Consider the following 27,612-nt stretch of genomic DNA (forward strand, 5'->3'; position numbering starts at 1 on the left):
GCGGAAACCCACTTGGCTGATGGCCCAGGTCTGAATTGCCATGCAGAGTCAGTTCTAGGGAAAATAAAACCTGCCAGAATTCCTCTCTTTTGAATTCTGTCACATTGAGGTATGGTGAGAACATCCTTTCCAGTTTCAGAGCTCTTTCAACTGCACTTCTTGCTACTAGTAATTAACTCCTGTTCATAGCTTTTTGTAAGACAGACAGAAATAGCACAAAGACTCTGAGGTCCTACCATGAAATTGAGAAAACTGCCTAATAGGACAAAGGAAAGATAATTCATGGGTAAAGCTTAATAAAGTCCAGATGAGTACAGGATTTCCTTCACAACCAGTGAAAGGGAACGGTTTCCTCCTCTTTGGCTGAGAGGTCTGTGTGGAATTAAATTTTTGCTTGTCTGCAGGAATTCAGAGTGGACTGGAGGAAAGGGGAACCTGATGCTTAGAAAATGAACTGGCTGCTGTTGGGAAGGGCCAGGAGAATTGGAAGACCAGGCACTGATATCCCTGAGATATATTTACACAAAATCACCTGAGCTTCCTTAAACTCTCCTCATCCAAACACAGGATGAAGAAACAGGAACAGACCACCCAAAAGGGGCAAAGTAAACTCTCTCTCTTCTTCGAGTGCAGATGCAGTTCTGGAATTTGAGATATCACAAACTAAGAATGCACAGAGCTTGGAAGTTTGGCATTTATAAGGCTTACTAACAATTTGTGTCATTTTTTTTTTTTTACCGCCCCTGTTACAATGGGGAAAATGAGTGATAATGTCTGTAAAACATTCTAGGGATAAAAATGCTAAGCTTGATTTCATCTCATTAGTGGAAAATTTAGATGATGGTATGAGAAGAGCATCAAATTCCTTCTTGCTTTGTAGGACTGCCATTTGTCATTTTTCCAGAGGCCTTTTCTCAGACTCAAAAAACAAACAAAAAAGCAAATAACAAGGAAATAAACAAAACAGCTGCTTTTTAATGCACCAAGTACTGTTTTCTTATCCTCAGTTAAAAGGTTCACCTCATCCTCCTCAGCAGCTGACTAAGAAGTTTAATGATGCTCTGCTTACTCTGTAAACATGCTACATCCTTCTGCAAGTGATAGGACAGAGAAAAGAATTACTGATTTTTTATGAGACCCTACCCATTTTCAATATCTGCTGTTCAAAAGGCACTACTATGCTATATGACTTAGTGGGAAAATATTGGTTGTAGGTGGGTGTTTGGACTAGATGGTCTTGGAGGTCTTTTCCAACCTTGCTGGTTCTATGATTCTGTAAAAGTCTGTTCCTCACAGCCTTCCTTCTACACTCCCATCTCTATTGGATTTATTAACCCTGAGTATCTGCTGTAGTAGCACTCATCAGTGGTAGTAACTTCTGAAAACATGCTTCTTGGAAGCATTTTCAGAGGCCTGCTTTTGTGCCGGTACCTACAACAAGCTTACCTGCTTAAATATGTGGGTGAAAAATAGCTTGTTTTATACAGATTTTTCACTCTCCTTATTATTTTTGTCTTTTAACAGCTAAGATCTGTCAAGTGGGAATTCTTCTGCTTCCTAGCTATTCCTAAATGCTGTATTGCCCTTCTGGTATCCCAAATAACTGAGCAGGCAGAGAATTGTCTTGTATATACATCTCTCTTATACTGTATTAATCATAGAAATTAAATTTAGATGTTCGTGCCTGGAGTAACTTGGCAAGGGCAAGAACACTCCTTGTAAATAAAATTGTTGAACTGAGTGCAAAATTCTGTATGGCCCTTTATGGGAACCTGCTCTTGGGACTACCCAAAAAAATCAATAGAATAAATAGAAAATGTTATATCAAATCAGTGCAGTTTCTGCTCAGCTGTGGAAGTAAATATAATTCACCTCATGGGTAGTTTTGATTTTATAGGGTAGCAAAGATCTATGGTGAACAGCAAAAGCAGGAACCACAGGGAGCAGCCAGTGGATGTGGAGCACTTCAGCCCTATAGCAGGAAAGTAAGAATACAGGGTGAACTGAACACAAAAGGGCCAGGCTGGGAGAGACAGTGTGGAAGAGTCCATTCAACTACAATGTTTTGCTAAAACTTAGCAAAAAACCCTCAGTTCCAAGGAGATGAAAAGATTCTGTCAGTGATCTCTAGTTTGAATTTAGGTCTGTGACACAGCATTAGACTGCCCCTCTATGGCAAGACACCATCCAGCAGCTGCTGTGCCTCAGTTTCCCTATCAGTGTTTCCAGCTTACTCTAGTGGCTTATGGTTCCCATGTCAGGTATCTTGGAAAGGTCTTCTCACCCCTGTCCCTCTTGTCCTTCCTCACAGCATCTGAATACAAAAGTCATCACGCATAGCACTCTCCAGCACAGCCAAGTTCAATCTGCAGTGCCTCTAAAACAGCTTGTTAACTTGCTCCGTGGGCTGAACTTGAAAGTTCATCCTTCCCTTTCTCCTGCAAAGCCTACTCTTCTCCAGGGAACTCTGGTTAGCCAGACTCATCTCAAATAACTTCAGTTGATAGCTTCCTGTTTTCAGTGGCCAAGTTCTCACCTTTCCAGCCCTTCTCACATGTGGGAAAGGAAGCAGATTGTACCACTCCAGGCAGGGAAAAAATCCTATTTAAAAAATGATAAAAATGTTGATTTGGTAGCATTTACTCTAGGAATTACTAAAGCCTATCGTGATGGGGCATGTGGGGGAGTTGCACAAGTGCCTTGATAGGAAAGATACAGGAATGGAGACAGCCAAATCTCTGATGGAAAGACTAAATGAAAAGGAACAATGAGAAGCAATTTGTACCTACACACAGCAATCAAAGTGAAAACCCTGGGGTTTGTGAAATAATAGCTCATGATAACTGGAGGGTAAAAAAATTGTGGTCACATCTGGTATTAAAGAATTATCATCTTTATCCACAAATAATAGCACTATTATCTTCAAACAATCCACAGAGAATAGGCTTACTACCCTAATGGCTATGCAGCTATTTTTCCTGGCACGTACTGTCATGTGTTACACCATTCCTGCAGAAGAAATCCTGTCCTTTCTAGAAGTATCACCAGTGATTATGTTTTAAAAAAATAATTGAAAAACGAGACACAATTGCCAATCCACTGATGGGAGAAAATCATGTTACTGCACTAATAAGCAGACAGCTTTATCACCAACTGCAGCTTTAGTCTCAGCAGCTCACTGCAATTGCAGGTGCCCTGTAATTTTCTGTTTTACCCTGCATTGTGCCCAGCACTTTCAGGAGTCTGGGCAGGATGAGTAGGAGGGAACAAACCACTCAGTAACATCACTGAATTTTCAAAACTCTTCTGTTTGAATTGTTTCTGAAAATAGCCCGAGTGCAGATTAAAAATAAAGAAAATTCTTCAGCTGAATTCCTCATAGATTTCAGTGATAGGTGTCCTGCCTGAGACAAAATGGCCAGTGGCTGCTGAGGCAGGAAGTTACTGCAGCAGTGATGAGGATTTGGCAGAATTCTGCCTTGACCATTGAGAACAGAGACGTTATGAGGAGTTTCTCCTTGCCACAACTTGAAACCTCTCTCATGGACTCTGAAACCAAATAGACCTAGTACTTAAGGTAGGAGAGATTTCATTGCAGCTCTGTATGTGCAGAGGTGTAAAGCCATATGCCCATTTCTCTATAAACTCTGAGGGTAAGGCCATCATTCAGCCTGTCATCACCTTGGACTTTGATCCCCCAAGTGTTCGTGTGAGACCTCTATATAAACAAAGCTACTTCTTTGAATAACTCGATGCAATATGGACTGTATTAGTACCTTCTCTGCTAAATTCCTCATCTATATCCTCACTGCCTTCTGCTTCAGTTGCTATGACATCCTTTTCCTCTGACCTTGATTAATGAAATGTAACAGACAATTATCACGAGGATGAGGACAGGATGCAAGTGTGTCAATGTGAACGCAGCCTATTAGCAGCACTGTGGCTACATCCCAGCCAGTTTGAGCCCTTTTCATCTTGACCCTGTCCCAGCTCATTGATTTAACTGTTATTGCCATGTATCTCCTTCTGTCACTCCCCTTTTCCTTTTAATTCAGATGCATCTTGCCGGTCTTCTTGTCCAAGGACCTTGTTGGGTTATCTATCTCCAGCTTACCTGTCATCTTTCAGACAGTTTTGGCGTTCCAGCTCTCACACCCTGTCAGCCAGTATTGCTCACTTCCATTGTTCACTGAACACAGCTTCCAACATGCATGATTTGCTTGTCTTCATGCAGTTCCTCATGCTGGTGGCAGAGGCAACAAAAGACACTGACAATAGCTGGGCTGCAGGCACAAGGAGCCTGCTGACCTACATTGTCTTATTGTTACCTTCTACTTTCCTTCCAACACACCTTCATTTCTTCTCGCTTTATACTTTGATAATAAGTTTTTTGAAGCAGAGACTTTTCACACTGTGCTGATTTAATGCTCTGACTTGGCTAGCATTTCTAGGCGTGACAGTGATGAAAATGGTGATATGTTGGGCTTCAGTTCTCTGGTAGTGTCAGAAATCTCCTTATGTGTACTCTGCTAATTTTTTTGCTAATCAATCACTGAGTAGTACAGTATGGCCACAATACATGGTCAGCTGAAGCTCAGGGTTTTGTTTTAATATGAATGTAGCTTTGTTTTGGGGGTTGTTTTGTTGGAAGATGGTTTGCAAGGTTTTAAAAGCAAAACAGAAATCCTTCTGAATAAATAAACATTTAAAAGTAATCCTATGTGAATTAAAATGATGGAAAACTCCTCACAAAGACAAACTATCATTTCTCACTTTGCTCTAATTTTGTAGTTGTGCCTGCTCCCTACAAAGCTGTTTTTCTACTCAGACTTCTTGTTCTCAAATTTAGTGACTTATGCTGGAGTTACTTTCTTTAATTTCTTTTAAAGTGAGAGAACACAACTGTTTATTTTGCAGCTCAGAGAAACATCCTTTTGCAGCAATCAGAACTAGTTACCATCATCAGACAGCTGCAGTGATCCCAGTGTGCTCTGATGAAGTGCAGACAGTAAGTCAACAATGATCATGTTGGTTAATCTGTAAAAAGAATAGGAAAACAATTTCATGTCAGCATTCTTAAGTTAGATACCAAAAAGAAGTCAAACCTGTTTTCTGAACATAAATACTTCCTATATAAGGGCTGGTATACCATTTAGGACTTGATTCTACAGTTCACCAAAGTAGAAATTCCACAGAATGTACTGTAACTTTCTGTGTGAAATTGCCCTTACAGAACTAAGCTGTTTTGTACTTTTATCATGGACCAACTCCTTATGTAACATAAAACAAAATGGCTCTACTAACTCAGCTCTTGCCACTCAAGGATCTGGGCTCCCTATCACAGAGCACTGCTAAGCTGGTATAAATTAACCAAGGAAAATTCTCCCATAGGAAGTTTTCAGGCACTGTATAGAAGCCAAAGCATGTTTCTTTCCTAGAAATGCTTGTTACCTGAGACTCTGGAGAAGCCTTCTAGAGCTGTTTTACAGTGGGAAAACAACGGATTTTGTTTCCTTTCCTCTGTTGATTTGAACACTACTGGACCTTATTCTCCAGAGGAAATTCTTGATGTTTTAACAAGTGATTTTGTTCTGCTGCAACTCCAGTACAGGATCTGTAGAGCAAGAAGAATAGCATTTCTTTTCTCCTGGGGATATTTTAAAATCAAATAGCCAGGTATTCAAAACACTAAAGCAAACAAATAAAAACTAAGAGCAATATAAAAAAAAACCAGTAATTTAAAATTAGAATATTTATGTTAGATCATATCAAAGAGTAGCAAGGGCCAGCTGCTCTGTAGGGGCCAAGAAGACGACAAAAATAAATCAGGAGGGCAAGAGCAGGATGAGCCAGGCAAACCCAGGGATGGCAGCCAGGGAGCAAAAAGAATGATCAGTGACAGTACCCAGAGCCAGATCAGTGAGGTCAATGACTAAGCACGTGCACAGGTAGGCAGTGAAGGATCAGGCCTAAGCTTAAATAGAGCCCCTTGGGTAGAGTTGGATGGATGGGACACCAGGTGAGGCTGGTCAGGGCAAGCAAGTCCTGTTAATGCAGCCAGGGTACTGACAGACCCTGAGTCCCAAGTTCTTGATAAATTCTTTCTCTTAAATTCTTTCTGCTAAAATAAACTCTTAATAGCTGCAGAGATTTTTCTCAGGTACAGAGTGCTTACTATATGTGCTTAAGTGATCCTTAGTACCTATCTAACATCTGGCCACTTATTTAACATCTTAAAACATCTTAAATTGGGATTTAGAATCTCCCAATATTTCGGAAATTCTGAGCAGGAGGTCTCAAGGGATATTTTTATTTTAAATCATCTTTTTCATTACATTAAGAGTAATTACATCTCTAGTAACATAAGAATCCCAGAATGACCATTCTGAGTCAGTTCCAAGGTCTATTTAACCCAACATCCAGGGACTAAAAGCAGCATGCTAGGAAAGAGTGCAAGAATATGTTGAGATTTCCCCATAATACTCTTCCAGCTTCCAGTATTATACAGCTCTATACATCTGTGCCTCTCATCACATATGTTGGTGATCTAAATCAAATATTGTGGAGATTTTGTGGATTTGTAAAATGATTCTGTAATGTAAGAAAGAATTTAGCTTCAAGTTGTCAACACAAAAGTCAAGAAGAAGAAATGCTGCAGTGTGAACCATGAAGTTATTTCGGTTCAAGTTAAATTGCTCTCTAGCACAAAAATCTGAAAGCTCATATGGCCTCTATTGGAAAGCTTTATGTAATTTAAAATGCAGCCATGCTACAAAACCACTTTTCAGCTCAGCTCAGCAACTCTCTTTGTGGTATGCAAGTGCCTTTCAAAAAGTCACCAGAACCAGTGGAGATGCACACTCTCTTTACCTTCTTTTTTTTTCTCATGACTAGAAGAGAAATCATTCTTCCCAAAATGAAATTTTAACTCACAGATCTTAATGAGACATCCTTTTTTAGGTATAGGTTCTAAATAGTCAAATTAAAATCTCTGATTTTTTAGGTTTGATGATCAGATCGCTGAGATTTGTAGTGCAGAGAAGTTTCTGCAATGGAAACATTGAATAAAACCAGAGAACTAATGAGTGATGCAACATTCACTGTTTTGGTAATAGTGTCCAATCCCTGCCGTTGCTCAGACTTTTCTTGAAGTAGTTTGATGGTGCTTCTTACCTCCACTCATTACACATGACTGCAGTAAAAGGCTCTTCATGATTCAGTGAGCACAGAAAAATAATTGAGAGCAGACTTTTAAAAAGAGCACCTCTTTTACATTCTCCGATTTTTTTCACTGGGACAGAGTTCCTAATTTTTATTTTTGTTTTATACGTATATAAATAAATCCTCAAATTCTGGAAAAGGTGTTTTGCAAGTTTTGCATAATAATCAGTACTGAGAGGTCGTATGAGATATCATTCTGTGAGGAAATATTCCCCCACTGGGAGCTGGTTATTTATTCTGTTTGTGCAAGTATGTTCTGGTGTACCTGAATTTCATCTATACACTTGTGAGATCACTCAGAGCACTTTCCTTTAAGTGGATGCGTAGGCCCCAAGAGTCTTGGGTAAAACAGTTTAAAAGAGGTACATTTCAACTTCACTATGGAATGGCAAATACTCCACATCCCACTGATGGTACATTTTGCTCTCATCGGTCTGCGGTTTTACAAACCAGTATTTTGTTTCAGTGTAGTCTTGCAAATTCTATCTGGAATCCAGCAACTGATCTGGATTATTTAAGGTTTCTGTCATTTCTGTATGAACAGCAGTTCGCATGTAGTTAGCAATTTTTATCATTATCTATGAGCCAAGATGAAACTCAGCAGTTTCCCTTGATCATTTTGTCTCTCTACTGTTGAAATGACTTCAAGTATCAGTACTCCTTTCAGTAATTTACATTATAAAATGGAATGATGACTGTGGCATAAAAAGACTCTTTCAAGTGATGAGGGTGGTTTTCTTTTCCCTTAGCTATAAACGTTTGAAAAACATGGTGTAAACCCTATGACGTGCTACAGACTGGACAGGAATTAGTGCCAGTAGAAGCCTGTAGCTCATATTTCTAGCTGCCACTGAAAGTGAAAGAAACAGACACCTTTATTTACTATGTCTGAATAAAAGGTACTATTTTCCCCACCAGCTTTTGCCTGAACATTTGTCTGATAGTCACTTTATCATAAAACCATACTAACACAATGGTTGTGAAGAACTAGATTTAACTTGTGGGAAGGCATTTGACCATTAAATACAACTGCTACTGACACAAAGCCGTTATCAGAATACTGTATAATGAAAATCTTTCCTTTTTTTTTTTTTTTTTTTTTTTTCTTTAGTATAAAGAACAACGTTTTGAGTGGACAGGGACCATTGATTACTATTAGGAAACAGCGTAGCCGTAAAAGCAAGTTTTCCCACTGATTCTATCTGATAAACAAGATCCTTTGCTTCCCTGGAACAGTGTCCATTTCTGGGCTCCCCAGTAGGAGATACAGTACTTACAGACTGAAATTCTATCTGAGCATGAGAGAGTGGTCAAACACTGGGATGGGTTGCCCAGAGAGTTGTTAGAGTTTCCATCTTTAGAAATGCACAACTGCACAAAATCCTAAGGAACCTGCTGGAAGCTGCTGCAGCTGACCCTGCTAGAGAAGAGACGACTAGATGATCTCAAGAGGTCCTGTTCAACCTCAGCTATTCTGTGACTCTGACTGGAGGAAGAAAACAATTCTTTTTTATTTGCCAGAGGTCTACCAGCCAGAAAAGCAGTAGGAACATAGCAGAGGTCAAGAAGTCTGACATGGGTAATGTAAAAACAACAGTTTTGCTATTTGACGCGTTGAGAACTCAGCTTCGGGAAGAAGTATGTATTCTAAGAAGATCAAAATCTGAAAATTCTCTCTCCTGCTGCAAAGAACTGAACTCTAAAACTGAATGCTGGCATGAAGAATTAACCACGTGGATAGTTATTCAAGCTGCTAATTCCATTCATACTTTCAGAACAACGTAATTCAGAATTTCATAGCTTTTAGTTATAAATATATCAATTTGTAGGCAAGAACAAATGTTAACCAAAATATATTTTTTCTAGCATATTGCCATGTCTATTTATTGAAATAAAGTATGCTAATGGACAAATCAAATAGGTTACTTTCTTTGTCCATCCAGTTGCCAGTTGGTTTTCTTGTTCTGGCACTTGAGAAGTCACAATGGAAGCACCTATTGTTTTTTAATATTTATTAATATGATTATGTTAATATAAATTTTTAACTCAATTTTGTCTGTCTTACAGAAGTAAGATTTTACTAAATAAGATAAATGCTCATCAGTAGTGAAACGTAATATGCTGAGTTACAGATAGTTCCTTTATTGCTGCCCAACAGTCTACACCATTTTCTCTCCTCTCCTATATGTATACATAGATTTTTACAATTGCTAGCAAAAGTGATTATTTCAGCTGTGTCATGCTGGTTCAAGAAGATTGTTGTCTGCCCAAGGGAAGTTCTAAGATGTTGAAAAGATATCATGAAACTTCTGTGTTAGGGCCTTCTTGTCCTTCATCAAAACAGCTGTGTCAGCTCTAATTGACTCCTTGTGCCAGCTGACACAACGTGCAGTTTTTCTTGAAAGGATGAATGTCCCTCTTCAATGAATACAATACAATTATAGCACAGTATCAACTAAAGATTATTTTCAGGCAAAAATGTAGGAGTATCCACTGTGAAGTGAAGAACTGTGTAATTATTCTTGTAACTATTTATGTGTATATCAGCACTTAAGCTGTATTCACTGTCAGATTAAACCAGAACTTCAGGCTAGTGATCTTTCTGCAGCAGCAGGGTTCCTGCAAGCAAAGAGCTGGTCGTTCTGGCAGCTTGGGCTCCCTGGAACCATCTCCAAGCAGCCCTGGCTGGGGAAGAAGCAGTAATTACCTTCCCAGGTCTCTCATCCTTCTCTGGACTATTTCACCCCTTCAGTATCTGATGACCTTATCCCACCATAACAGCATATAAACAAACGAACAAACACAACAAATAAAAACAAAAACCACACGCACCACGATTGCCTTTTATTTTTTCCTCAGAAAAGAAGTCATCATAGGTCTTCTGTTAGAGAACAGTTCAACTGTTAAGAAACTTTTCTACTTTAGAGGTTTAAGGCAGAAACCTTTCTTCAGGCAAGACTGCAGTATCTAGCATTCTACTAAACGTTTTTGTTCACAACAGATGTTTGTCATGTTTTGCCAGAGGCTTGAACAGGTCACAGCTTTTCCTGAACATAAATTGTTAGTATAAAAGCAGGAGGCACAGAAAAGCTGACATACCTGTCCTTTTTCAACAAATAACAATAAAGAACTTTGTCAGCAATAATGCCAATTTTTGTTCTTCTATTTACTGAACTTCAAAAGAAATTTACTGATTTGAAAATGAAATGGTCTCCAGGTAACAGACAAAATGGTGGCACCCTAAATTTCACTTTGGAATAATACAGAGGTTTTTCAACTGTAACTCAGGCAGTTAGTCACCAAGCCTAGATAATTTACATGTGGTACGTTAAACTTTCTTTGTATTAAAAGAAAAGCATCAGGAAAAGTAATATATATCACACAGGATAGTGCTTTCTCAATCTTTGAAGCTGTTGTGTTCAGATTTAAAGATTCTCCCTCCATCCTTCCCCATTCTATTTTAATTTTCTGTTATGGTCAGCAAATTTGAAATATTCTGTAAATTAAATACTTGATATTCTTTTAGCATAAAGAACCTCTACATTGAAGGAAAATATAGTGTGCCAAATACTAAAATAATTTCCAAGCACATCAAGTAAATAACAGTATAAATGTAAATACATGGGCATTGCATTATGTCATTTGTAAACGTTCAGTGCTTTCACTTTTCTGTTTTCATGTTTTTGCTATTACTTATTTCAAAATGTTTATTTATCAGAATATGATAAGTACAGTCTAAAAACAAGAGCTGCTAAACTCCTGGAGCTAAGGAATGAGGCTGATTAACTCGCAGGGGTTAACCCAGGCTAGATATTAGGGAGGGACAAAGTGACCTGTGTCATAACTGGCAATGCAGCTCCGGCATGGTGTGTCATTAGTTAACAAATGTGCAGCAAACTCATCATTTGTCATCAAAGCCTGTAAATTGCCAGAGGTACTCCTGTCTTTCAACTGCATCTTTGCATCTCCTATGCATGGTCAAAACCAGTGTACATTTAACAGGAGACAGGGAAGATAATTTCGTACTTGAGTTTTACAGAGGTCAGAGGCACTGAGGTAAAGATTTCCTGCTGTGGAAAAGGACAGTTCACCGTGTAGTCTTCAAGAGAGCATCACACTCCAGCACTTAAAATTGGAATTTTCCTGAGGCTCTGACTTTCACTGGTGGTGACTCTCCCTATTGACATAAGGGAACAAATCAGATTTGAATGGGAAAATATTCTCTTATTTTGGCCATGCTAAAGACTCCCTCTGGCTTAAGCAATGAGGAATACAATGTGACTGCGAGAAAATCACAAATGATATTTCGTGTGACAGTTTCTTTGCATTTGTAGGAGAGTGATAGAAGGAAATAAGTCTTTATTTATTTATTGAACTGTTCTCTTTGGTTTGCAAGTAAGTTGGCAGCTGGAAATCCTAAATCTTAGAGCTTTACACATTTTCCTATATGTGTTTATCTAGGAGTAAATAGATATTTTCCAAGTTAATATTACTTATGCATTCATATTAATATCAACTATTAGCACCTGTACTTCTCTCTTGAAATCAAAGGCCTGTGCTCACAGGTCTGGGGAATGGAGTTCAAAAACCTTTACATTGATTATCCCTGATTTCTTGGTGTAGGAAAGGAAAAAATATTCCTGAAGGAAAGTCTGATTAGTATTTCAATATTCTGTTGGATGAGATCCAAAGTGTCTCGGGCAAGTGACAGTTTAATTCCTAATTATACAATTGCCCCAGCAGCACTTCGCATTTGTGTGTCCGCACGCATGTCTGGAGGGGCCAAGTGCTGCTTCCAGCCATTTCCACACCCTCCCCTTTCCATTTGTCTTCTCCTGGGTATTGCTGTCTCCCAGCCGGCTCCAAGGCCTGGGCTGTGTCTTCTCAGAGGTCTGTCAGATGCGTTTGTCCCTCCGTTTGTCATGTCCAAAATACCAACTGAGCTAGTCTTAAAACAGTTTACGAAGTTTCAAAGGACACCAGATATTTCTTCCCTCTTTTTGTTCATTTTAAACATGCCTGCAAGATCCACAGCTTCTAAAATCTGCTTCTTTTCATTGCTCTTTGTAGAGGAGAGTGTTCGTCGTCGATGTATTCAGCACGTCTCCTCAGCAAACTCATGCCATTTAAGTGCTCTGTGGTCTTTATGGAGAAAATAATTTGAGTAATACTGAGGCTTTGTGAAAGAGTAAGTCTGGAGAGCTGGGAGGAGAGGAACCTGATGAGGTTCACCTGGACCAAATGTGGAGTCCTACACCTGTGGAGGAATGACCACACACCAGTACAGGTTAGGGACTGACCTGCTGGAAAAGAGCTCTGCGGAGGACCTGGGTGTCCTGGTGGACAACAGGTTGGCCATGAGCCAGCAGCGTGCCCTTGTGGCCAAGAAGGCCAATGGTATTCTGGAGTGCATTAAAAAGAGCATATTGTATATGCACCCATGCCTTTGTTTACATAAGCACACAAAATGTCTGTGGTCTAACAAAAACATAAACGTTAAGATACCTGTAGAATAGCATGCAGAAAACCAAAGATAGCTGAATGTAGAGGAGCTAATGTCTGAAGCATACGTGTTTGTTGCAGAAAATAATAAACTAGCTATCTAGATGAAAGCTAGAGGAACATAACATTCTGTAAGTTACTAGTTAAAAAGATAAAAGGAGCAATGTTTTATAGATTCTGGATTCAAGAGATCGTGGAGCTGGATCTGATTGTATGGGGGTTGGTCACAGCTTTGCATGTGCTCTACTGTACTGCTGGGAATTAAACATGAGAAAACCAGTACTGGATAAAGCTACGTACCTGAGCACTGCAGACTGTCTGGTCCATGGAGGGGGTGGCATGAGGAGCGGCTGGCTGTTGCTCTGGACTATCAGCAGCAGGCAGCGCAGTCTGTTAACAGGAGTAGCAGCCAGAGACAGAGCAGTGTGTGGCCAATGGCAGAATCAGGCTCTGGAAGAGGCAATAAACATGAAACACCACTATTACCTTTGAAAAAGGTAATGCTACCCATGCTTGAGTTTTCCTTTTTTGCACAGCCTCGAACTTTCCAAAGGTACATGCAAATTCTTCTTACAAAATACGTGAATGGAAGGGGCCTAACATTTTTTTTTTTGAGTATTAGAAGCAGTAGCTAAGGGGGCAAACAGGACAGTGGAACAGGGGACAGATAAGAGCAGAGGAAGGGAAGGAAACTAACAAAGGAACCAAATATATCAAGCAGTAACATACCATTCATCTAATAACAGTAACAAGAGGTGCTAGTTCTTTCTATTGTAGGAACAGAATTAAATCTACTTACAACATTAATCAGTAATGCTTGAAATTAATAATACATAACAGACTAATGGATCTGAAAAGTCATTAGTGGTTTGTAGGAGGCTTACTTCCTGAAAGTAATCTGCATGAACATTAACATTAGAGCTAGTCAGGGAGTAGATAATCTTGTCTGTGCAAAAACTGATATTACATCTTCAAATGATAGGAAAAGCGTGAATTCTATTTTTTTCATTAAAAAAATGCTAAAATAAATCCTTTTTAATAACTTTCTTCCAAAATTTTTGCATGAAGATTCAAGCATCTATTTCAAGAATATTGTAAAAGAATGCAGGTACTTAACTTTTTCAGGATTACATCAGTAAAAATCTTAGAAAATATCTAGCTGAATGGTCTTTTGATGATGAACAACTGTTTAGAATTTTTCTTAGTAAAGTTCTAAGTAGCACCAAAAGTTAATGATGTGGGAAATAATGAAATACAGTGACTGTGCCATCTCGATTCCTTTCCTTTTAGCTAAACAAAAAGCCAAATAAACTTATCTGTTATATCAAGAGAATCACAGAATCATAGAATAAAAGGCTGTTTCATTGCAGGAACATTGTTGCAGATATTCTTCAAGTAGAAGAAAGGTTTCAAGAGCTATGATAAGGTGAGTAAGTCAAACCAAATGTATATTTTAGAAGGAATCTCTAATGACATTGAGTATGTTGATCTTGTTAAAGGTTCTGATATAACATGTATGTGAGAGGATTACAAATTTCTAAAGCAAATTTATCACTGCAATCACCTGTTCCAAGAAGGGACTCCTCTGGATAGGCAGCTGTACTTAGGCAAGAGTGGACTTTGCATCCAAGGCAGATGGAAAGGGTCACTCCCTGGTTTTACTCACCAAAAGACAAATATTACTCTCAAAAGTAGAACAGAAGCAAGATGGGAGCAGGTATCTTTCTCGTTCCTACGACTTATCATCCTACAGAAAGACACTTCTGGAAAAAAAAAAAAAAAAAAAAAAGATGTTCTGAAGACATTTGAGACCTTCAGAAGCTAACGATGTTGCTCATACTACTTTTCTCCTCACACTACAGGAGATTTAGTAACTTCAGACCCTACTATTAATTTGTTTTCCTTTGTTTTCCTTTGTTTTACCTCTTTGGTCCATTTCTTGTCTTTATTCTTCATCCCTGGAAGCTGCTAGTTTCTAGAGAAGTGGTTTAAAAGAACCAAGAGTGTGCTCTAACTGAAAGTAATAAATGAGGTTCAATACACCTATAAATAAAACAAATTCTAAGAAAACTGATTTCTGAAAACCGAGAAACTTTCCAGAAGTGTTTATAGATTAAAAATGTATTAAAAAATGCAGAAAGCCTGCAAGAACCAGTGTAACATAATATAATTGGTATCACTTAGTCTCTATCAAAACTGGAAAAGACATGATTAAGTTTATAATAAATAACTCTAAAGCATATGCTAAATTGTATTGATTTTAATGGTATCTGTGTGCAGCAGATTAAGAATTCTTAGCTTTAGAAGATCCTCTGCTTGTTAGGAAAGTAAGTATTGATATACCCATTTCACTAACAGATGCTTGCTAAAGGAGTCAATAATTTACATCACTCAAAATCTGGAGGTCTGGCTGTAATTAAATGAACTGAAGCATACTCTGGTAAAAGCAAAAACTGTCAGGTACATTACCAGTCATAAGAACTCCAACAGCTCCTGAACTCATCAGATCTCATCATGATAAACACAGGAAGGAGGGTTGAGTTCTCTCAGGAGTTGGTACACTAAGAACCACTGTATATATGGTATCAGTTCAGAAGATGTCATCATAAGCGTTAGAGACCTGTTGAAAATAAACTGTGAGTATAACTGTGGAAGAAACAAACAGTAGGATGGGGCCTCAAAGAACTTTTGTTCAGAAATACTTAAGTAATGTTCCCTGAAAGATAGAGAGCTCAACCAACAGTGTATTTATTTAACTTAAGCTGTTCTATTCTCGCACTCTCGATGTTGCCTTAGTGATAGTTTCTTTCCTCACAATTCACCTAACTCTGTTCTTCTGCAACCCACTGAACATTTTTTCTTCCATTTTCCTCCCACCCTTCATTGCTTCTTTCTTCTCTCTCAAATGCCAGCTCTTTCGTTCATTCCTCTCACTTTCACTTAATCCTTTGTTCATTCTGATATTTTTTTCATCTGAAGAAGAATAATTATTTAGCTTTGTTGGAAATTTGAAAAGGACAAAAGCAACCTATTTTCCTTAACAGAAGTGGTGGAGCATATCTGCTGGAAATCTAACAATGCTTGCATGGAAAAATTCAGAAATTATCTTAGTCCCCCTGATTTTTTGTTCAAGAACTCTTTGCCTGCCCAGAGAGCTAACTAGCACAGTAAATTTGTAACAAGACCTTTGAGAAGTTTTCATTGCAATGTTTTCCACAAATTTAAGGACTTTTCATCAGCATACATTGCAGGGGATCTGACAAAATGCAAACAAAGAAACGTATCTTCTCCCCCACAAAGCAAAGGTATATTGCTGCATGTTGCTGCATATAATGCACCAGCTGAATGAGAGTCATTTGGAACAGATTACGTTTACTCTGAAAAAAAAAAAAGCAAAACAGTTTTTAAAAGTTCGTGACCAGTGCTAGAAAAGGGTAAATATATATAAGCCATTTGTTAAATATATTTTGACCTGGTTATTTGTGAATTAGTTTTAAAATGGCATTGTTCTGGTTTTAGAAGCCAGATAAGGAGAATGGAAGTATTTTCTTCTAAAAAATAGCATTAAGCTAAAGGAGTTGCAGCAATACTTAGCAAAAATGACTACAGATTCTTCTTTCAGTTTAATACTGTCTGTTGAACTAAACAACAAAACTGGATTTATATGCATTGTTCCTTCATTTGATTACACTGTTCAAGCAACTGCACTCACAACAAGATTAACTAGTCTCTGAGATAAGACACAGGGCTCAGCCAGAGGCAGCTGTTAAAATTTCAAATCTGTTTCACAAGCAATTAATTGTTTTCAAATCTGAAGTATTTTTTATAGATGGGGAGTAGCTTGTTTTGCATGAAATATGCAGGCAAATTCTAATTTATTCAAATATGTTTTCATTTTATGTTTTAAAATTGAAAGCATTAACAAGGGACAGTGCCTACTATATCACATGACAAAACTATAGTGCTTTGTCTTCATTTTTCTGCAGCAAGATATCCAATATATGCTTTATATTTTTATAGGAAGTACTTTTATTTAGTGAAATGAGAGCATTAACCAAGAGGGGATTTCTGATACAGTACAGCAAAAAGAGTCCAAGTCCTCTGAAAGACTTCTTGCCCATTTCTTTTTCTTTTGCTGTATGTATCATCCTTTGCACTTATCTCTTTCCGTTCTTTATCATCTGTGATGAAAAATATACAAAAACTTTCTGAATCTATAGAAAAGTATTTTTCACCTGATGACTCTTCATTGCATCCATACAGGTCCATGTTTCTCATACTTCTCTCCCTTAGTTCTCCTTTAGAAGTAATACTTGTTGTAACATCAATAGTTTACCTCTTAATTTGCTTTCTATCACTTGATTAGAGCAACTCTCAATGCATGAAAAGTAAGTTCCTTAATAACACATCTTTCATTATTATGATTAATTATATTATCTACTAGATTATGATTAATTGCTGAGATCTCTAGGAAATTTAATTTTAAGCAAAGGTATTAAAAAATTATATATAACAAAACAGATAAGGATAACAGCCAAGAATTTCCAACACCTTGCGCTCCTGGATTCCCCAGTGGAGACCTTATTAAAATCCCTGATGTGAGGAGGATATAGACATAGCCTGTTCTGCAAGGTGCTGCTGGATATTTTTTAAACAGCAGCTAGAAGCAACAGAACTGGCCACACCAATTCAAGCAACACACAGTGCTTCTGTCATTTTCCAAACAGCAGCTGAATGGTTGCACATGAGCACAGTTCAGAGCTGTCACAAGGCTGAGAGGAATGTGATCACCTGCTGAGCAGTCAGTAGTCCTGTGCAGAGCCAGCTGTGCCAATAACTGCTTGAGAATTAAATTGTAAGAACAACGGAGCCTAGGTAGTCCTGCAATATCCATTTAAGGCAATACAATTCTTCCAAAATATCTTTGTTTTTCACAAATACAGTGCATGAGAAACCGTGGATTCTCTGAAGAATGGTGGTGCTGGGTTTCTTTGTTTACTGTAAATGAATGAAATGTGACTAACCAACCTCACCTGGGACCAACACCCTCTGGCCCTCGGCCCAGGAGCTCACCTTAAACTCATGTTTAGGTCTTCATGATGTTTGGACTTTGTTGCATAAGTGCTGATCTCTAAATCAGTCACAGTCCTCCTGCCTGATCTACAGGGTGACGTTTTATCTTGATTTTGGGCTTATTCTGTCATCTTGTGTCTGCTGGGTACTTACTGAGTTGCATCTGACTGTGGTTGCTCCCAGTGGATTAGACCTGACCTGTAGATTGATTTCCTGGCTTGACCTTGGACCTGCATTATCACTGCAAGTTGCTGGATAATCTGGATACTTGATTAAATCAGGTTGCTGTTATTAAGCCTGTCTTGCTCAGGTAATAATGGGGCTAAAAGTACTTCTAGCCTTCTTGCCTGCAGGGGAGCATCTGATCCTTACTTCATCTTGGCAAAATGAAGCTCAGCAGCTATAGAATAACCTGTGTGGCTTTCAGGCATCTACAATTATTATATTTCACCTTAACCTAAGATCTTAACACTGCTGTTAACAAAGCCTTACAGCTTACTGTCTTTTTAATTGCCATTCAAGCTATTATTAGCATTCATCAGTAATGTAATGTGTTTCCACGTTGCATCCTAGAAATGTGGCTCTTCCCTCATCATTCTGAGGTGGCTATTCCCTGCCTGTCCTGGGTGCCATTAAGAGTGAGCATCCAGCTGTGCAGTAAGTCAACTTAAAGAAGTGAAAACCAAATGCAGGAGAAGTACAGAAAGCTGATGGAAGCTGAGCATGAGGGGTGATATTGGCTTATCTAAACAAAACAAGAGAGAGCTATCAAATTTCTGGTAGCTTTGCCCCATTTTTGTCACAAGATGGCTTTTTGTTTTAGAGAAGACGTTAGCGCTTGAGGCAGCCCCTGCTGTCAAATTCTAGTGATAAAATAGCAACAGGCCAATCCATCAATTACTGTATGTAAGGATTTTGACTTTGTCTTATTTTAAAAATGTGAGAAGGTAGAGTTTTGTTAAGAGTTACACTGGGCCATGCTGTAATTCAAATGTGATAACTCCTGTAGTGTCAGTCAGGTCCTACTATGCTTTATGAAGGAGGACTGCCAGGCCAGATTCTGTTCTTATAAAGCAGGCTACTGAAGAAATGAAGGCTGTAACGTGCCTTTCTCTCCAGCACAACATTTTTCATCATGGAATGACAGCTGTGAAACACTGAAGAAGTCATCAGCTTTGCATTCTAACTGTACCAAAAAAAAAGGGGATTTTTCAGCACTCAAAACCATACAGACAAAGGAGAGAAGATGGCAGGAAGGCAAAAGTAGCATCTTCATTTTGAAGCTCAGAAATGGGATATGAGGTGGATAAGATTTGTGCAAGGGTAATCAGGAAGTCAGTCCCTAGCAGAAACACAGGCTGCCTGAGTCCCAGCCTTCTTTAGAAGACCTGTCTGTGGTCTTGCTTGTGCAGGAGAGGGCATACTCCTGGAAAGAAAACAAATTAATTCTGCCTCATGGCTATTACCAGAGAGGATGCTGCATCCATAGTAGAACCTGTATTTGTGGATATTTCATTTTGTGCATGTGCTATGAGTTAACTGAACATCACGTTGCATTGAATTGTGTTGTTTGATGCCTTGTGTTGGCAAACTCCATAGCGGAGTGGGATCAATGGTGCCAATACAGCCGTTCCCAGTCAAGCTAAATTTGCATTCCTCATAATGTGCTGCTGCTGCCTCTGCAGGATTTGGTCTTCTCTATTTTTATACCATTTTCAAAGTCTGTAGTTAATATTAACTGACAGGGCCAGCTGAGAATCTTGGGATTTCCTATTACAGATAATTAAGGAAAATACTATTTCATGTACAGACAGATGCCTTGTGGTAAATTGCACTACATGAATATCATCGCCTTCATTGCTAATTCTTATTCCTGCTGATTATTGAATCTGTCTTATACTATGAGATGCTAGAGGTGTGTAGCAGGCTTTCTAACAGATAGATGCTAAGCAGTTTGCTGCTTTCTTTATACAAAAAACCCAAAATAAATTTTTGTTTGTTTGTTTGTTTTTGTTTTGAAGTCTGGCTTTTATGGGCCAGTTGCCCTAATCTTTTTTGTACATAGAATATGTGGGAACTTGCATTGTGAGCGATATTAGTGGAGCTTGGAGAAGGGCTTAAGAGGCTAGGGAGGACTTCTATTCATCAGGAACTCTTCCAGTTCACTTTAGTTATCACCAGGTTGGTGTGTGGTTCTATATTAGGTTAGAATCTATCTTCCTGTATCTCTCAGAGGAGAGACTGCTATCAGGGAACCTCAGGAATGGGCTGTTCAGCAAGGAGAGGCTGCCAGGAGCTGAGGAAGGTGGGTGGGAAGCTGGCCTCACCAGCTAACCAGCAAGAGTCACAATCCCACCAGATCTGTGTAGTAAGAGCAGAGAAAGAAGGGTGATAGTAGCTGTAGTAGTCTGTAAGCGATGAGGCGTGGATAGTGATCAGCAAGGCACATCACCACAGTCAGGCACAGGCTTACCTACAGCACGGCTCAGGATTAGAGGTTTCACTTTCAGCTTGTTCAACCAGGCTTAAACACAAGGGCCTGAACTTAAAAGTAGCATGAAATAAAGCAGAGGAAACCCCAATGAGGCTTCTCACAGCTCTTGCATGTAGCCTGACCAAATGTTATGGCTGCACCACATCTGAGCTGGCCTTGAGGCAGCTGCAGTGGGGTGGCTGAGCCTGTTGGTGCACTTGCACAGCAGCCGTAAACTGCATGCTTGCCCTGTTCTTGAGGTATTTCCCAGGCAGGAGATGTTGGGTTACTTGGATCTGCATTCTGGTGTGGTGCAGTGTTACGGGAATATGTCAGCAAACCTTTGTGGCCTTAAAATAATCTTAATTTGGATGTGCAGGGACAGAACTCAAAATTGAACTAAATGAACTGCCTCAGATTTGAGCAGATTTGAAGTGCAACACGCTTTTGTAAAATAGTATTTCCTTATTGGCTGTCAGCATAAACACAACCAAGTATTCAAACAAGCAGGTAACTGTGACCAGAAGTACAAAGCTGCACATTTTAACATCTTGTTGAATAGAATTGTTTCCTGGTATACTGGCTGTTTACCTTGTCAGTCATCTGATAGTTAAATCCTTCCTGTGGAAGAAATGTGCTGGGGTCGCCTGACTCATACCTTATCAAATAGCAGAAATGTAAATTTTGATTATAATATGGACAGTGAAACGCAAGGAAGGAGATCTGTGCTTGACTTTCATCTGCTCAAACACTTTCTGCAGGAGGGATACAAAAGCATTCACTGGATTTGCACCAGCTTGCTCTCATCTGCCCATGCTGAGTCTCAGCAGCAGGGACACCATGACAAGTCTGGCTCCATCGTTCCTCTGCCTGATAAGGAGTTAGCTTAAATATGGTGACTCAGACTGCAGACGTTCTACCTGCAGCACAGGTGTGGCCCCAACCAAGTCAGTTCTCTTATGACAACTGAATCCGCAGGTAGACCCTAGTGCAAAACAGGTACATTGAATTGCAGTTCAGTTGTTTAATGGAGAGTGATGTCAGGTGCAGAACACAGTGCTGAGACCTGTGTGGGCCATAGGTGAAGTGCTGGTGGGGCGTACAGAGGTTAATGTCTGTAAAATCTGTGCTCGTGTAGGGATATAGAAGCCCTATTTCTGCTGTAATTAATTGCACGTGGAGCTCGATGTATGTAACTCAGCCAGCGTTGAAGCTGTTACAGAAGCAATGTCATTACATCAAAAGTACCCAAAAGTAAAAGATATGTGAAACTAAATGATGTAAAAGTACTGACTTGGTCTTCCACACCTCATTTTCCCAGCAAGCTTTATCTTCCTCCTCTGCAATCTAGGCATGATTTGTGTCTGTATATGATGCTGCTTGTATCTTTGTCAAACAGTAAAACCAGCATGAAATTGATGTGATCTTCTTTCATTGCTGCCCAAAAGGGGCTGAATAGCAGCCCTGGAACAGAGCAGGCTTGTTGACTTTGTTATGCAGCTGCATGACAAATCTGTTTCTGAGCCTGCAGCTTCGAGAAGACAGCGCAGCATCTGTTCACATAAACGGTAGCTGTTTGGTTGGATTTGTTTTTGTTTGTTGTTTTTTTGTTGTTGTTGTTAAAGTAAACTTTCTAAGTTTCCATTTAAACTCAGTATAGGTAACTTAGGCTTTCCTCACTTGCCAAGAAAAGCTTCCTGCTTATCCTTCATAAGGGAGTGAATGGATTATCCTCAACTCAAATATTTTTGTTCCATGTGTAGAGAGATTAACATCTAATTTACAAGAAGCTTAAGTCCTGGTATAGTAATTATAACATGTGAATCCATGTTTAATCTAGGTGTGGGTACAAAGTCTCTTTAGAAGGTGCTACTGCATAAAAACTATATTCCTCTCTTTCTGTATGAATTTGTCAGCACGACAGCTCCCTGTGAGTTTATCTGTCACTGTGCACTTCAGCAAAGTTAATCCTGGGCCTGCATGCAGAGTGATAGGAATAACACCTGGGTGTCTGATTTCCACCACCTCACACAAAGTCCTGCTCTGATGTCTGATGCATCTTTGTATGCAAGTTTAAGAACAAAGAATTAATCGTTGATTCACTCGATCTTCAAGCTGCAACATATTGCTATTCTCCAGTATCTTTTCCTTCTAATTCTGTACACAGGCTTACAAAGCCACTGTTGACATGTTTGTAAAATCCATATTAAATTATCACTTAACTGATTTATATCTTAGTACATAAAAATGTCTCTTCTTTAGAAGTCATTCTTGTTATAAATAATTTAGCTTAGAAGTGCTTCTCCATGAGTATTGGGATCAGTACTCAACGGGCAGGTATTCTATGCCAGAACTTAGCTGCCTTATACCTGCCTCTGCTCTCTCCAGTAACATAGAAAAATATTCTTGCTGTGCAAACTTGCCTCACCTATATTCTGTAAGTTAGGAGTAATTTTCAAATTAAATGGTGGTTCTCAAAGATCTGTGTGCTCTTTATCAAGGATTCCTGTGCTGGCATCTTCAGGAGCTGTGCTGTGCCCTGCTGGGTGGGGGTGCTCGTTGCTGTGCTTCCTCACACTTCCACGGAGCGTTTTTGTTGTCGTGGGAGAGTTTGTGCTGGAGACCAGGAGGTTTTACCAAGTGAGTGGTTTGGACTGAAAGCTTCAGTTCCTTGAAAGATTTGTAATATGAATTGAAAAATTTATTTGGGGCATCTGGTTTTGTTTGGTGATAACTAGAAGTGCCTTAGTGTTGGAAGAGCGGAAACTGAGGTAACTCTACCTGCCAGAGGCTGTAAGGACAAAGTTTCACAATGAAATGTGGACAAAACAGACCTCTATCGAAGTGGTGTTTATTGCCAGTTAGTGGGCAAGGCAGTAGTTTGAAAACCTCACATCTGGTATTTACCTTTCAACTTCAGAACAAAACCCTCAATCAAATTTTCTTAAGCATACTTATGCCAGTACACTGAACTAGTTTGTACGGTGGGGCCTAAATGGTAGCTGGAGTGACTAGAAGTACTGCTTCCACTTATTGCATTGAGCCTGCATGTTCCAGTCAGTAGCTGCTGTGTCTCCAAATGCACCTCATGCATGATGCATCCATTTTCTGAAGCAGCCCAGTAACAAATATACAAAGCCTTGCATCATAGTTTGGAGTTGTAGTTGTAGAGCTAACATGAAAGATTGCATGGCAGGATTTTCTTTTCCTAAACAAAATATCTCAAGTATCTGAAAAGGAAATTGGTTACTTTAGCTGCATTGCCAGATTAGAAAGATATGTAGAAATGTGTCAACTCTATTTCCACCGTGAAGAGAGCTATTCATTCCAATTTTTGCTAAGAGACCACTGGAAATACCTTTTCTAATCATGATCCTGGTAATGGGAAAGGCAGGCAAATCTATCTTGAAGTAATCCGTGAGCTTTCTAAAATTCATTGTCATAAAATCTCACTAATAGAGTAAGAAAAGTGAGTTTTGTATCACCTAATAAAAGTAAAAAAGCACAAACGACTTACCAGAAACCAGAAAAGTGACTCCCAACTGTCTTTGAGTGAAGGAATTGGTGTTCATTATTCTACAAGTGGTAGCAGAATTGATGCTTAGAAATATCTGTAATGCCTGTAAGACTAATACAGCTGTGACAAACCAGTTCAGCACTACAAATAGCAAGGAACTGTTAGAAGCAAAAACAGTCTCATTTGGTTGTGCTATTGTTGATGAAATTTTAACTATTGGAATCCATGCAAAAACACACAACTGAGAGCAAGTGAAGAGGTAGTTATTACTTTCTGACTATAGTTATGTTAATGAAACGAGTAAAGAAATAGTTGAATGCACGTCACAGTGTACTGTAAGCCTAAAATCCAGTGGACTACTTTCATGTCCTGCTGTCAGTAATAAAACATTTGATAATATCCTTAGTAACACAGTTCCAAGAAGTTAACAATCAGGTGGAGTCCAACTCATGTTTTGGAAAGCAAGTACAATTTTCTTTAACAACGACACTGAATTGTAACATGATTTTCAGCCTGAGCTACCAGAATGAATATATTGTGAGTGGGCTGCATGAAGTAATGCTTTAGTGTTTTCAAGGAATGCTTGGTAACCTCTTCATTTACCAGTAGATGTCACTGGAGTCCAGCAGAGAGCTATTACTGGTTTAAAACATCTACTCAATTCAATTTTTATTTCATAGACATTTGCTATTTGTACATATTGTCTTACATGCCATACAAATGGAGAACTACGATCAATGCCCTTTCAGGTACGGGACTGTACCCCCTCTCAGCTACTGCTAACTGTTGAAGGATACTTCAATGGCTTTGGAAGTAACTGATATTTTTTTTTCTTTCCTTTCTGTGCAGCGTGCCTGGATCTGGTCCAAACTGATAATGACCAAAGTGATTATTCAGTGCAAATGGGATGACAGTAAGCAGTGCCTGTATGATTACTCAGCCTTTGCTCAATATTCCATCAGCAGGGGGGGGAAGACAATGGAAAATCAAGTCAAAAGACTCGGATCTCCAGTTTCTTTGGCAGTTGCATTGAAAATTACAAGGCCTAGGAACTGAGTGGGACAGGAAGGACCTGCACTGTCTGTCATCCACTGAGCATCTCTCTGCAAGCCTTAGATAAAGCATTTGGGGAGGAAATGTAGTGGAAGCTCCACTTTTGGTGTCTGTAGATACCTGCCTCTGGAAATAAGCTGTTTGCTCATACTGATGTCCATTTTTCTTCAGTCTTAAAGCTAAATTATTTCCAAAGAATACAAATAGAAGAAAATCTCAGAGGTAAGCTGTGTGACCACCTGTCTCTAGTTTTATGCACTAGTATTTTATTACTGGAATATTTTTCCAAAGATTTGGATTATTGCATCCTGTAACCTGTATTAGGTGATTTGGAGCACAGTGCTGATCAAGATTGCTTAGGATTGCACTGAAGAAGACCATGGAATATCATTCTTATTTTAATGAGCTGTAGTCCTTTTCTGCTGTGCCTGTGCTAGGTAGGTGACAGCAAAGTTATTTTGACTAAAATGTGCTTGTAGGTATTCAGGTATTTGCAATATATAAAGGACAAAAAAGCACCAAGAAGACGCCCATGGTTCTAAATATGTTCCAACAATTTGATATCACACATTTGAAGATGAAAGGGGGTTTAGGTTTTGTTTTTCCCCAGTTCTTAAACTGATATGGTAAAAGGATTCTTTGTGAAAATCACCAGGGAGACATTATGAGTTACTTGAAGCTGTTTTATCTTAAACCTAAGCTCTTGCATAAATATATTTCTCCAGTCTTTCAAATGTTCACCAATAAAAGACTGTGATACACAGTAGACATTGATCTCAAGTTCAAGATCACACATCCAGTAGAAAACTATACCATATGGAGGCTGTTATGGGCCAGTATTTTTAGGGTAATAATGTGCTCTTGGACAGTAAATGTACATAGTCTGTTTTGCTGTCCTGGAATGCTGCAAGATCCAGTAATGAGTCATTTGCTATGTCTAAAGAACCAATGGAAAAACACATTGTTTTTAGCCTTTTGCTATAACAAAAATAATTACAATTTGGAAGCACTCTTCAGCCACTCATTTCTGGGCAGTCCTGCTGCACATGGTGGGGTACTCACTGACCATTTCTCCAAACACAGTAACGTGGTATGTTGTGAACCTCCTCAGATGAAGAAAGGACTGCAGAACTGGCACCCTGTGTGCTACTGGGTGTATGAGGTTCTTGTTCAACAGGCAGCAGGTATTACAGCTCTCTTTATGACTCTGCACTGTAACTGGAATAAAGTAGAAAGCAGTTCTTCAGAGCTGTGCTTCAGCAGGAAACAGCAGTAGCCTCTATGTGATATTTTGTTGCCTTCTATCTCTTCAGAAGGAACTCTTAATGCAATTATTTTTAAATTTTCATTTTATCAGCTTAATCTGCTAGATGATACATTAGTTCTGCCGCGAGATTCAGGGATGCATTCATTTGGTCCTCCTTAGTCCTGCAAGTTTACAGTTGTTTGTGAATTTGTTTTTTTCAGCTGTAGTTTGTTTCATTTCAGAGCTCTTGAAGGCCATGCCCACTAGTCTCAGTGCAGCGGCTTCCTTGTTTGAGCTGATATTGTTACAGTTTGCTACAGAAGTGCTTAGCTACTGGTTGAGTTCTGTTCATTCTAAAGAGTAGAAGAAAGTACTCGGGAAATAAAAGTGAAAACAAAAATCTTATTAATGTAGAAAGGAATTGAGTGAATACAGCATCTGTGTATAAAGAACCACACAGAAACCTAAAAAAACAGGGAGTACAAAGGGGTGTAATGCATAAGTGTAGGTCAGGTATATGCAGGTGAAAGAAGCAAAATAAGCAACAGAAATGGCTGCTACACTATTGCTGGAGAAGGACTGGAAGTGGACATTCACTTGTACAAGAAAGGAGATGTAAAACACCAACTGCTTGTTGCATTCCCGTGCTTTTCTCTCCTCAACAAATGACATTCTAGTACATTTTGATAGCTTTCATTAAGGGCTGCCATCATGAAAACACAAAAATTCAACAATAATGAGAACTGAGTTCTTAAAAGAAGAATTCCAAGGGAATTTCAAGGAGGAATTGAAGGTGGTCCTCCTACAAGGCTGCAACAGATTTAAGGCATTTGAGAGAGTCATCCTCTTTTTAGTTCATAAAAAGGAAACTACCTGAGCAAAAACCATAAGTCTTCATTGTCTCTTTTAAACTTAGGCTGCATCGTCCCTATAAGTGAGGTTGTTTTGTGTTCTGTCTTGTTTTTCCTGGAACACCTTGGCATACTGCAAAGTCTTCATGGGAAAAGGCAAAGCTTGCTGAGATAAACTGCACAGCCCCTGACAATTATGCCAAGGTGAAAGCTACTTTATGCATTTCCCACCATTATTTCACCATGCTTTTTTTCCAGCAGACGTGCAGGCTTATCACCTAGGGAAAAACGTTGTGCAGAACAAACACTGAGAATTTAGCCGTAGGTGAATGACTGCTGTTGGTTCATCGAGTAAAACTTGTATTTCCAGAGGCTTTTACGTTGTAGAGACGATGCTCCCTCTCATGTGATTGCAACAAATGGGTGTGCAAACTGGAGAGAAGGTGGAGTGGCACAGCTTTTTTTTTTTTTTTTTTTTTTTTTTTTTTTTTTTGCTAGCTGCCTGGGTTTGATTCATTGACATCAGGATCCAGAGAACTCTTGTTATCCCAAAAAACTAGCCCCTTGCTGCACTCCCATAAGCTTTTCTTCCCTCTGTTCAGTGGTGCTTCTTTTAACCTTTCAGTGATGAAGCTTAATGCCTTGACTTGGCTATCTCGTGGGATGGATGAGAAAG

General features: G+C 39.1%; 2 long non-coding RNA genes across 6 annotated transcripts in view; one reads left to right on the plus strand and one right to left on the minus strand.

Moving 5' to 3' along the window:
* LOC110400066 overlaps window positions 1–26,490 on the plus strand; it is a 64,529-nt gene extending 38,039 nt beyond the window's left edge. For 2 of the 3 annotated variants that reach the window (XR_002439596.1, XR_002439595.1), the window contains exons 3-5: window positions 14,094–14,149; window positions 22,771–22,909; window positions 24,636–26,490. This is a non-coding gene — a long non-coding RNA (uncharacterized LOC110400066). The remainder of the gene's footprint in view (window positions 1–14,093; window positions 14,150–22,770; window positions 22,910–24,635) is intronic. The other variant, XR_002439597.1, reaches the window with a different exon arrangement.
* Window positions 11,547–19,441, minus strand: LOC110400065. 3 transcript variants are annotated; one of them, XR_002439592.1, is made up of 6 exons: window positions 17,275–17,500; window positions 16,959–17,021; window positions 15,193–15,343; window positions 14,288–14,486; window positions 13,024–13,173; window positions 11,547–12,478 (listed from the first exon to the last, which is right to left on the minus strand). It is a non-coding gene; the product is annotated as an uncharacterized LOC110400065 (long non-coding RNA). The 3 variants fall into 3 exon arrangements; XR_002439594.1 differs by lacking the exons at window positions 16,959–17,021; window positions 17,275–17,500 and adding an exon at window positions 17,515–19,441; XR_002439593.1 differs by lacking the exon at window positions 16,959–17,021.

Source organism: Numida meleagris, chromosome 5, assembly GCF_002078875.1.
Source record: "Numida meleagris isolate 19003 breed g44 Domestic line chromosome 5, NumMel1.0, whole genome shotgun sequence".
NCBI classification, from domain to species: Eukaryota; Metazoa; Chordata; class Aves; order Galliformes; family Numididae; genus Numida; species Numida meleagris.